Raw genomic sequence first — 13,801 nt, forward strand, 5'->3', positions numbered from 1 at the left:
CGCCGTGAATGTGGTGACGTAGCGACGAGGACTGTTATGGTGCGTTCAAGGAAACTCGTATTTTTCCGACCGTGAAGTCGTACCAGTTCGATCTGGTACGTGTTCACCGGTCGGAAGTTACGAGTGGCCGTTATAGTGACTTTCACCGGTAAAACAGGTCGGAAAAACACGAGTGGGTTGCCTGGAACGCTACAAAGTCGTAAGTTGTGACTTGAAGCTGTAATTTATGATTTCAACAGCCTGCCTGGAACGCAGCATTAGCCAAAAAGACCGGATCACTCACTTCTGCTTTAATGTACATAGCCCATTATAGACTATAGTTAAATAGTTATCACACAGACTATATACCACTGAATGAGACCAACATTTATCTCCTAAAAAGAATTTAACCAGCCGGGCGGTAAACCTCTAAAAACCTACGGGTAAGTTAATGGGCTTGTTTTCTCAAAAAAATATTTAAACTTAATAAAGTGATGTATTAACAGTGGGAATTAAAATAAGTTCTCGAGATAATCCAGCAAAGATACTCATATACCAAGATATGAGAGGCTGCTCCATGGATGTATTATATTAACGGGCTGCTCCAATGATATGAAATGGTTACACTTCCTGTCTCCTAAGTGGGCGTGGTCACGGGTCCCCCCACGTCGTTCTGTGAATGTGTGAGTGGATTTATAAAATTTGTAGGGAGATGAAACTTAAAGTGGGATATTTATATTTTCTTATGATAACATTAAATATTTACACTGCTAACAGTCATATTTAGCATGACGGAAATTATTTAAATAATTTTTCGAGGGCGTTCGCAACCGTTTGTTTGACGTTGCCGAGGAGATCTGTGCCAAATCTCGCAAGAGTGTGTTGTTGAGACAGAAACAAGTCTTGAACAAAGTTCATTTTCTCCTGATGTGTCCGTCTGAAAATTGCCATTTTTGTGTCAAAATGTTCAGAAGAGATGTGGCTTGTGAAAAATGGATCCAAAATTTACTTCAGTAATGGTGGGGCGAAAGAATTGACCATAATCTGTGCACATTCAATTTTCCCATTGGAGTCAATACACTCAAGGCTGCCGCTAGTCTCCTAAAAGGGCGTGGCCGTGCAGAAATCCACGTGACATGTATAAAATATAAACCGTTTTTCAATCCAGTAGCAACCTTCTTCATTTGTTGTCAATTCAGCTACTCGCCAACACTGCCCCCTACTGGTGAGGAGGGCAGGCCATTTGTGAATCACCAGCTGTTTGTGGATCTGTGTGGATCTCGACAAGAACGCCTCAGAAATAGTCATTGAGGAAAGAGATGCGTGTGTGATTGGTGATCCACAAATGCTGAATCACACTTCACAAACAGAATTTTCAGTTTTATAAATGACTTTTTTGTTTTTACAAATGGAAAATTATATATTTACAAATGCACAATATATTTACATTTTTGTAAAAACCAAAATACAAGTTACAAATTTGAAATTTGTATTTGTGGTTAGCAAAACACGTGTGCAAACCAAGGAATATTTGTAGATCACCTGTGCGTTTACTGGTATTAAAGGACAATTCCGGGCAAATTCAACTCGGGGCTGTATTTTCATTCATTCATTCACTCATTCACTCATTCATTCATTCATTTTCATTCATTCATTCATTCATTCATTCATTCATTCATTCATTTTCATTCAACATTTTGGGTCTAAAAGAAGGAATCTGAAGATTTTCTGTTTAATTGCTCCTGTTTTGCAGTAGCTGTGTCTGTCCCCGCATCGCCACGGCATGTGTCACACAGTAAACATTTTTTTTCCACAGACAGCATCAGATGGCTACTCAAACGTTTGTTTACTTCAAGCAAGTCAAGAGTTGATATTCCTGTGTTTATGACTCAAACGGGAGCTTCCGACTGCACGTAAACACACCAAGTGCGTCAACTTGGGTCTCGCGCGAGACTTTGAATTAGATCTAGTTTTACAAACATGTTGGCTTGCTTTAAAGGGACAACAAGGAGTTTCTATTTGGTTATAAAAAAGTCTCACGTTAATGTGGATGAATCTACGCCACCCACACTTGTTAATGGCTCCATTTTCAATAAATATTATTGTTTTGTCTCTATCGTTATTTTGTTATTTTAATTAGTGGCAGAAACGCTGGGCGAGCCGAACAGTGTTTCCTTACTTTCGGTTTCACGGACGCTGCCCGGCGGGTCATGATAATAACGCCACCGAATCGCCGTTTATGGTCGGAACTACGACGGTATGTGATCGTCTTCGAACCTCCGACTTTCATTGTTGATGAATGAAAACATTCTTGGCAAGACGTCCGTCTTGCACCGGTCCAAGAATTTCACCGTGCACGCGGAGGCTCATGGTAAATGTAGTATGAGAACACGTCGCTTTCCAAAACTCCTCGTTGTCCCTTTAAGTAAATAAACTTCTTGGTGCATGTTTGAGTAGCCATCTGACGCTGTCTGTGGCTTTGAGAGATGTAAACAGCCTAAGCAGCAGAACTTGCATCCGCTCCCATACATCGCTGCCGTGGCGGTGCGGGGACAGACACAACTAGCGCAGAACAGGAGCAATTAAACTGAAAATCTTAAGATTGCTTCTTTTAGACCTAAAATGTTAGGAAAATACAGCCCTGAGTTGAATTTGCCCAGAATTGTCCTTTAATGAGACAAATATAAGCCCATACACCTTAACCAGCAGACTTTTGGCTGGGCACAGAGAGTTGCTGCTGAAACATAGACAGGTCAGGATGATGGGGAGAAGGCCTTGACAGTAAGTAAACAGGTCCACTGGAACATCTCAGACATCTCACCATATTCTTCAGCAACATGTGCTCAGTATAATGTTTGACTCTGACACACCAACTGAGCCCAGCAACAGCAGCCTCTTTATTTTATTTATATAAAAACATGTTTGCCTAGACAAGGTGTACAATGCAGCGCTAATAATGAAGTGGATGGCCTTTTCAGGATAGTTTACATGGCTGATTCACTGACAACCCACACAGCTTATTGCTTTTAATTAGCACCACTTATTTTGACAAAAGCACCGCATCAAGGCCTCTTCATTTATTTCATGAGACCACTGCATCAAAACTGTGAGTTTGCCAATCCAAAAAAATTCAGGGTTGATGGGCAAAAAAGCTGATTGAAGCTCAGTTTTGCTACGGCACATTTCTCACTGTTCCAACTGAATATATGCAAACTCATTTGCACACACGCACACTTGGAGACTGTGCCTGTGACTGTTTATCATTACAAAATGTGCGTGCATATGTGCACACACACACACACACACGTGCTTGCATCCTTCTCTGACCCACACAGAATGGTCACAGCACAGTGTTCACTGTGTATGTTCCACTCGCCCCTGCTTAATACACATGCTCGCAGTGCTCAAACACACAATCGCACAAAATACATTTCCCCAAACAACGGAGCCATCCACATGAGCGAGATCCCTGCACTCTAAGGGATGAACAAACACCACTACAAGTGCTTCTAATGCACAAGAGACAGAACGAGGGTGAAACAGCTCATGTGTGCCAGAGAGCCATCTGTTTTACCTGTAGCAGTCTTTATTAACAGCAACACACATCTCCGTACCTGATGGCCTCTGTGTTTTCTTCATGTAGGTCCTGTCCTACATCCATCCCTATTATACCATGGCTATTCTGCAGCCCCTTCCCCTATGTGCACGCGCACAGACACACCAATACACACTTAAGCACACATAATGTGCGACTTGGGGCTATCGTTCTCCATTATGAAAACTAGGTCGGGGAGGAGTGGGCGAGGAGAGTGGGGCAGTAATTATTTTTATCATTATTAATTTCCACCTCAAGGTTGCGCCAGGGCTTTTTTGTCCGCTTCAATCTTCATTTCAGACCCCCTGCATCCATCCACACATACACACACACACACACCACCACCATCACTACCACTGTCTTTGAAAAGGCTGCGTGCCAAACAAGGCAGAACAGAGGGTGGGGGCACAAAAGAGGAAAGAGCTCAAAGGGATGGAAAGAGTGTGGCGGCCAGGGAGAGAAGAGAACGCAGAGGCAAAGAAGGCAGGAGGGGTTGGATGTGTCGCTTCATCACTCACTGGACCCTAATTTACACTAACAGGTTGTTTACTCGATATGGCAAATGATAATAAAAGCCTGGGTGTTGGAGGAGGGGAGAAGGCAAGAAAAGAGAAAAAGAGAAAGAGAGGCCCTGCGGGAGCACTTCAGCTGTGATGGCTTGCACACTCCAATTAGTCCCATGAAAAGCTTGTCCCCCCTGAAAGGAGTTAAAGGAGGGGTGTGTTGGTCTGTGTGTAAAAACCAGCCAGGATCACCCCAAAATCTCAAAGCCCTGTCACAGAGGGAGGGATGCAGTCACAACCATCAAGGGTCTCACAGTGCCAGCACACAAGAACTCTGGTATTCAGGTCTCAGCAGTGGGCATATGCAATGAAAACACTTGCACAAAGACACTGGAGTGTCTTGAGATGATAAATGGCACAGACATGGTTCTTAGTGTAAGTGTTCATTTAGTAACTGACACTCGACTGATTTCTTTGTAGAACTGCAAACATAAATTCTCACAGCACACGACGTCACGGCTCAAGAAAGTAAGATATAGTTATTAGTGGTGGTAGGTTTTTTCCGTTGTAACCTAGTCCCAGTTTGAATCCCCACACAGGAGAGCTCTTTTTCCATGTGCACTGCTGCCACAGAAAATAAATGCCACTGCACTGTACTTTTTTTTTACTAATTTTTTTTTTAAAGGGCATTTGACAATAACTTGTTGAATGGCACCAGTTATCTGTTTGGAAGCAGAAACGGTCCCCATTAAGGTTAAACGTCAGATGCAGAGATCAATGACTCCACAGTGATTCAACACACATAACTGTTAAATAATGATCTGCTACTGCTCAGACTGTCTAAGAGAGAAGAAGAACATCCATTTGAAATGGCTCCAACTAGGTTAATGGATGTACACAGGGTAATTTCTTAGGACCCATTCAAACAATGGTCAGGGCTGGGGCTATATTTATCTCTTCCACAAATGGATCCACTTTCAGCCTGTATAAGGGTAGTATCTGTAAAAATGTCCAGCCCAAACGTCACTGTTTTGTTTTTTTTAAATGTTTAGTTTATCATGCTGTTCAAAGATTGAGTGACTGATTTATGATTGCAAACAGTAGAGTTGTTAAAATAGTGAAACTTTTACACGGCAGTGATTACAGAATACAGTTCATGCCTTCGTGGTCACATTTTTCAGCTCCATGAGTCCTGAAATGCATCAATGCCAAACATGAGCCCTCCTGGGTCAGAACAGGCTCCACTCAAGATGAGGCCGAAGTGGTCTAACCGATACCTTGACAAATTCAGCTGTCCCGTGGACCAAGTGGGGAATCATCCTTTGAAGATCAACATTCTCCACATACTGTGGTCCTCCTCTCTCACATAAATAACTGACCAGCAGACTTCTGGCCTGTTGTTTGGAATAAGCAATATAAACTCTCTGAGTGCTAGTAGATGAGTTGAAACCCATGTGCCACTTAGACAATGTTACACATGTACTGTATGACTGTGTCTGAGAATTTAGCAGGACAGGCATCTTGATAAAAGAACAGGTGGATCAGTCATTTTTTTCTTTTTAGTAGGACCAAACTAAACCACACTGCTGAAACACCTCAGACTCTAATGTAAACGTAATGTAAATGTAAGTTTAGCCTCTGCAACAGGGCTAAACCTGCATTTACATTAAGTTTACATACACTGAAGAATTATATCTTTAATCAAGGAGCCTAAAAATACATGGATGTAATAATCAAAATGTGCAATGTGATATGTGCATCAATGCTTGTATAGTCGGTTCAGGGGTCGAGTGTCACAGCACCATGGACAGCGCTCTTTTTTGTGTGTAGTGGGTGTGTGTTTGCATGTGTGTGTGTGAGTAGGTGCTGTGCGATCGATAGACAGGGAACACGTCACTTAGTTGAATCTTGTAAACAAAACTTTCGGCCCAAATTCAATTTTTTTCGTCCACTGAAAGGAAACGACATGGAGTGAGGAGAGACATTGAGAGATAGTGAGCCGGGTGGCTCGAGCACCCACTGAAAAGGTTGAACACCCACAGTGATGTTTGTATCAAAATAGGTTATATCAACAAATAGATTGTGAAATGTGAAATCAGATGTTCAGCAGCAGTGAGCACCCCCATATAGTCAGAATGGTACGATCTGTTTTTCATAACCATATTTTGTAATGATTTGACAGCGAGATTGGCAGTCGAATCAGACTTCTCCGAATCAAATCAATGAATCGTTGTATATTTGGAGTCACCCCTACTGCAGACTACCATATTCTGTTTGGACCAAAAACTGCATTGCTCCTTTGGGAGAAACGTCCACAAACGTTTTATTCCAGCAGTAGGGCTGCCCCCAAATAGTCGACCAAGCACGAGTCAACCAAAAAATCATTAGCCGACCAAAATTTCATTGGTCGATTGGTCGCAGGAAAAAAAACAAAAAAACATTTGGAGCACGGCAGTCTCTCTCGTATCACCGCTGTTTTCAACCATTAGGGGGTCCTGTCTGAGCCCCGGTCCCGTCCCACAGCGCTCACCGGCGGTCAGTCTCGTAGTGTCACGGAGCGGATCCATGATAGTCCCCGCTGCAGTCAGAGACCCGCACCGCTCCACGCCGCGGACTCCCCACCCCACCAGTCACACAGCCAAAGCTCAGTAACTTTTTACCCTCCTCATCTACTGTCTTTAACGGGCATACTGCCGGTAATAACGGTAGGCTAAAACCCGACCGGCTTGTTGATTCTCGGACCCGGTCGTTTTTTTTTTCTGGGGGGAGGGGTTGATTAGTCGACCATAAGTGACGACTACTGGTCGACCAACAAAATCTTTGGTCGGGGGCAGTCCTATCCAGCAGTGTGTCATCATGAACAGTGAGTTTTAAGATGATAAAAAAAACAATGGAGCATATAGGCTACAGTAGGGCTGCCACGATTAGTCGACTAGTCACGACTACGTCGACTATTAAAATCGGCGACAACTAATTTAATAGTCGATGCGTCGTTTTTTGTTTTTTTTTTACTTTGTTTTTCTCTCAAAACTGCTGCGGCACCTTCCACACACGTACCCGCCGCCGCAGCCGCCCACCACACACACACACACATGCACTCACTCACTCACTCACTCAAGGTGAGTTTACAGGTGTTCTCTCTCTTTTCTCTCTCTACCTGTCTTGTCCGTCATCAAGCGGCACCGGTGTAGCCCCCCTCCCCCCCGCCACCACCGCCGCCACCGCTCCTCTCCCTCTCTCTCTCTCTCTCGTCTGTCATTTTAAATGAGAAGCGATACTAGGAGCGGTACCGCCGGTCCATCGTTTTAAATCACGGACTGAAAAACAGCCGTTCGTCATTTAAAAATAAAATCGCGGACTTTGAGACTCAGTGTTGGAGAATATTGGAACGTTACCGCGTCCTGGTCACGTAATGAGCGCTCATCTTCTCTCCCGGCGTAAATCTACGTCAATATTTTCCGGTAGCTTCCCATCACAGTCCACACCTTGCAGAGTTTGAGCTGCACCTCAGTTTCACTTGTTTTCATTTGACAGTTTCACACAGAACTTTCTGGTGGAGTCTTTCCATGTTTCTCCTTCTGTGATAGTAAAAAGGGACATTTACATTTTTTCAGACAAGACGATTGTCTTATAAACTATTCGATTTTTTTAACAGAAAGACTCCTATTATTTACACATACGCATGCCGTTCTCTCTCCTAATTGGATAAAAACTGTAGGATACGAGAAAAGCTTTCTCCTCGGCTCAGAGCAGAGTGACTGACAGACCCGTGTTTCGGTCCAAACACTCTATGTAGGCCTAAGTGATTGCTGTCGGAAGATATAACTATTTAAGACTTATATTAACACAAATATATCGCTTACTTCTGCTTTAAGTATTTATTTTGGTGTTGTTTAGGCCAGTGCCTTATCCTTATTTTACTCAGCTATTTGCACTTTATGCTACAGTTAAAGAACTGTTTGTTGCTACAAGCTGCATATTTCATTAAAAGTTTAATGAAGTATCATCTTAATTGTCTTTATTTTTTAGTTAGCATATACTACCTTAAACACTTCAAGCTGAAAGCTAATGATGGTATATAAGAGCAGCTGCATGCTGGTGCGATAAGCTGTATGTTTTACATTCAATTTACGTATGATCCGATCAGTCGACTAATCGAAAAAAATAGTCGGTGACTATAGTCGACTATCAAAATAATCGTTTGTGGCAGCCCTAATATACAGTACAACAAGGAATAAAAATTTTTAGTATTCACCCCTTGGCCCCATGCCTCCTAACACCACACTAAAATATCTCAAGGTAGAGCATGACTCAGGGCCTGAAATTCGATTCGGGATTGCGGATAGCATAATTGTACCGATTCCCGCAAATCTAGCACTCATAATGTGGGAAATTCCCGCACACATTTCAAACCAGCCAATCTACTGGAACACACTACAGGAGCGCTGTGTCAGACGGTCTGACTTAAATGACACACACGTCTTGGTTTGTAGTTTAGGTAGCCTACTGTATAAAGTTAGATGTTTTTTTTCTTGCCGATGTTATAAAACACACACACACTGCTACAGCTGTGCAGCGCCACATTGGTTGCGCTCTGTCTCAGCTGATCGGTGCTCAGATGGAGATTAGATCTTCTAATGTTAAACTCTGTTAAAGTGCAGCCAAACACCAGACGGAAGAGAGGAGAGGAACAGCAGAGCTCCTCTGACAGCTCGTCCCTGCGACGAGCAGGTGAAGCACACGCACATGTCTGCCCGACTTAAACATAGTTTTCCTGCCTATCTATGGTGATTTTGGCCACCACCTTGGTTACAGTGTGCATGGGGGGCTGTTCAGATGTAGCGTTTTGCACAAACTCCCCGTTTGAAAGACGAAGAAAGCAGTGTATGTGCAAAGACGTCGCCTCAGAGATGTAGGGTGAATTCCGATTCCGATTGCCCCAACCCTTCGTTTTGCGCGTTCACATGAAGTGGTAGGGGTGTCCCAATTCTGGTTCAGACGAGGGTTAGGGGGAAGTGGTAGGGCTATCTCGCCCTCGAAACGGAGATTTTTCAGGGGCACACTACGGACCGAGGGCTATGGCAAGTTTCCCAGAATGCATCTTGCGGCAACCGGCAGCTGTTTTATTTCTCACTGTAGCGCTGTTATTACGTCATTTTGTTAAGTTTTAATATTTTTTCATGCAAGAAAGTAGCTGTTTAGATCCCCAATGTGCGGTCGGTTTATCCAAATGACGGCTGTTTAGACGTTTGCTCCGATGTTTTTCGGAGAAGTGAAGCTCCACGTTGGAGCCTCCACCTGTGGAGCAGATCAACGGCTCGTCACGGAGACACCACCCCGTCCAGAGAGCTTGTCAGCCGGCCAACCTCCCGACCTCATCCCGGTAGAAAAGACGACCGCTAATTAACTTACCCGCAGGGTTTTAAAGGTTTACCGCCGCGTAGTTACATTCTTTTTAGGAGATAAATGCTGGTCTCATTGATGAAATGTAACAATTGTGGCAGTCGCATTAATTTGTTTGAATTAAAAGTGAAGCTTCATGTGTTTTGGACACAGGAGCAGCACTGCCTGGGGGGTCTGTAGCCTATACAGAAATCACCACATTTACATCAATAAATAAATGTTTTACAATGAACCGATCAGTCTTAATTAAATTTTATTTTATTTTATTAAGTTAACGTGGTTTTGAATAGAGGATTTGTGGCAGAAGCTCGTCACGTCTGCTTATGTGAAAGCCAGCAGAGACTACTGATGACGTATGTGATTGTTGAAGTGGTGTCCCAATTCGTAGGGGTTGACTTTCAACCCAGCTCCGTTTCAAGGGCAAGGGTTAAGGGCTAGGGGTAGGGCTAGGTGTAGGGGTAGGGATGAAAAATAGAATCGGAATTGGGCCGTAGAATGTGAATTATAGAAGAGAAAGAGAAACACACGTCAGGACCGCTAACTTATATTATCAGAACAGACATGTTCTGTGATTTTCAGCCTCCTTTCATATTTAATAGAGAGTGGACAATATCTGAAGGTACAACTGTCAAGCCAGGGAAAACCCTGTAACACTGAGTATTATACCTTAGCATGTGACAAATAAAACTTTGAACTGATGTGTAGTTGCAGTATAATTTCTGAAGCATAAAATATACAGATATTTGGGCTCTGGAAAGAATAGAGCGAGGAGACTAGAGAGAAGAGGGAGCCACCAAAACAAAGACTGTAGACACAGATGCAGCTCCAAAAGATGACCACTCAGGGAGAAGGAGAAAGAGACAAGAACAGCAAGTGCAGAGAATACTGTCTTAAGTTAAAGGAGAGCAACAAAATGTAATTTCAGGTAATAGGACATAGTATAAGACCTGTAGCCCCCCCCCCCCCCCCCCCCAACAAAGTAAAATCCCCACAATGTGACCCCCCCCACTTTTGGAAAATGAATGAATTTTATTAGGCTGTGCTAACCTTAGCGGGGGGGTTGGTTGGTTAGTTAGAGCTGAGGCTGGCTTGGCACCATAACACTTGCGAGTCAGGATGTAGGTGCATATTTCAGCATTTACTGCAGGATTTCTGTTCCTCACAACACACTTGGAAAAATAAGTACGTAGAGATTACGGTAGAGATTAAATGAGTGCAGGTGCATGTTGTTGAGATGGTTTTGAGCCACACTTTATGCCACGATGATGATCCCATGAATTTTCTTTAGAAAACGTAGTAAAAAAACTGTTCCGCAAACATCGCTGTCTGCAGTAGCTACAACAAATATGTCTGTGTGTGAGTTTACAGTAAATGGCAGAGGCACATGACCTGGCCTCATTTGAGTGTAAAACATTAAATGTTTTTTTTCAGTGGCTGTGAGTCATAGTTCTTTGTGAGTTTTGAGCATGCCAAAGTGCGTGCTCAGGGCTGCCTGCTTCCACAGCCTGCTGGATTCATACTTCTTTTGCATTTGCTAGACACAAAATCTGTTCTCCAAACTCCACATTTTCAGTTCAGCTCCCAGTTCACTGTCATCAACCCCCTCCCATCCTGCAGTCATGGCAACGGAGCTGTGAAAGAACAAGCTGAGGAATATGAGACATAGGAGATGACAGACACATGGCCACATTGTGACGGAGACAGACGGAGGGAGTGCTGAATGGTTTGACACCACAGACAGCCATTTCCCCCATTTTAACATCCAGCATGCAAGCAATTAGGAAGGACAGGAGGGCAGAAGTTTTGTGGGACACAGCAGAGTCAAGAAAAACAGGAACGCTACTGTTTGAGTGGCAACCATATATTTATAATCCAGAAATATAATCTTTTCAGTTGGTTTTGACTCAAGTTTCCTGGATCAAATAAATCAATGAGCTCACCTACTGACATAAATTCAGTATAAAAGCTCCAAAATGCTTCTGTTACTTTTTCTGCATTCAAGATTACAAAAGCTGAGAGTGTGCCTGAAAATCAATTAGATAAATGATAGAGAAATATTGTAACATCTGAAATCCTTCACTCGCCAAAAATCTTTTATAAAATGTTATAGCCTAATGGATACAATATTGATTTCAGTGTGGTTGGTACAAATATCCATGAACTTGTAAAAAAAAAAAAAAAAGTAAGACAAAACAGCTCTTGTTCTCATTCCGCTGTGTCCTGCATAATCTGAGCTGTTTTCAAGCATTGTGCTCAGCAACAGCCTGGGAGAGGTTGCTTTTTTAGTGTGTGCAGTAGATGCACACAGTGTGTCTGGCACACACATAATAAAACAGATTTATCCCAAAAGATACCATTCATCCCTAGACACCAGCTCAGACTGTCGCTTCATACAAGACGGAGAGTAACACACATGCAGGGATCACGGGGACAAAATGCACCTACACACTCATAAATACCATTAAGACGCATACAGTATAAACTCTCATTCACATGATGCAAACACACACAAGGAGGAGCAGCAGAGGTGTAAATGTGCATACATGCACTCGCGCACACACACACACACACACACACACATACAGTATTTGCACTTGCTGATAGACTCATATTTAAAACACAGTGGGGGGAGGGAGACGGGGGCACTGAGGCCACAGAGCATACAACAAAAAGCAAGAAGACAGCCTTGAGCCATGAGCTCAGCTAAATAAATAAATAACTGAAAATCTCATTTTAAACCAGTAGCTTCACACACCGTCTTGGAGCCCATCCTCCTCCTCCCAGCTCTCCTTCTCCTCATCCTTCCCATATCCCTGATCAAGGTTTCATTGTGGAGAAGCACAAAGACTGGCTGCCCAGCATCCATCTCTTCAACTCCATCCACCCCACCTATTGTGGGCCTCCAGAGACATGGACAGGAAGCGCCGTGTTCGCTACTTTCCTTTATTCCCAGGATGAATCCTGGTGGTACCACACCATGCTGGAATCTGACACCTGACAATCAACCTGCTGTGGGAAGGGGGGGTGGGTGGGTGGGGGGTTGTTCAACCACTGTATCTGTTTGTATATAGCTGCTGTAACAAATCCAACTGGCTCCATTTCATATTCCATAGTTTATTATGCTGGACTTTGTGGCTGGTAGAATGATGCCAATTAGAGAAAGACATGGATGTCATGGGAGCTTATAAATTCCAGACCGAAAACCACACTGGCACACATCCCTCCTATTTACCATCTAGGTCTAGCCTGCTGTAGCTCCACGGGCTAAACGCAGCAGCACAGCACCTCGTTTAAGTTGTGTTGTGTAGCCAGATCCATATTGTGCTGCGTTGTGTAAACGAGCAGAGATAAGTTAGCGGCTGTGGGCATCTCGATTCTGTGGGTGTGGATCTTGTAGAGACACAGTGGATCACAGCTCTTTTGGCATGTAAACCCCACACAGATGGATGAACATCCTGCCCTGGGCTCAGTAAAGCAAAAGGATTTGGTCAGATATGACACGTATCTCTTTAACAGAGCACACGCTAAGAATGTCAAAAAGCACGAGACTATTAGAAACCAGCATCAGCAGCAGAAGAAGAGAAACATTGGGGGAGGGTGTGGGGTGCTGGTGGAGACCAAGTGAGACAGATGATACAGATGATAATGTGCCCTTCATCTTTCTGGCTATGAATAGAAGGAGGGGGTGCCTTGCCCTTAATTATATGGGTCAGCGGACCAGGAGCTGGTGGCCCCACATGAAGGCGATCAACAAGTCAAACAAATGCACAGACAGCTAGTTGATTTTCAGGGAGTCAATCAATGATGAGGCCCTGCTTAATAATGTGAAACCAAAATGCAAATACAACAACACACACGCACAGATTGATTTATGAATTTCCACGCGCAATCCTGAAACATTTATAAGCCGAAAAGAAAAACGCTGGATAGAAATAGAGTTGTTGATAATGCACAACAGAACATCTCTGTGGAATTTGTTCCCTGACTTTATATTCAGCTTTCAATAAAAAGGACACACACGTACACTTGCAAGTTCAATCATGAAAACCAAGGACAATGGCTGTTCCACTACTGTTTACCAATGACAAAGAGAACAGTGCCTCGTGCACACCTGCTCCGCCATCATCATGATGGCTAGAGACTGTAATTAGCAGTGAGGTGCAGATACACATTACTGTAAGCACATGCATCCACATGCACACGGCCACACCTTTACACAAAATAAAGCCATCCGCCGAATCCTGCACTGTAGGTCCTTCAGCACAGTGCTCCACACACTCATTGATCCAATTACAGGTCAGAGGTCACAAGACAGTCCCAT

This window comes from Trachurus trachurus (genome assembly GCF_905171665.1).
Source record: "Trachurus trachurus genome assembly, chromosome: 6".
Classification (NCBI taxonomy): domain Eukaryota; kingdom Metazoa; phylum Chordata; class Actinopteri; order Carangiformes; family Carangidae; genus Trachurus; species Trachurus trachurus.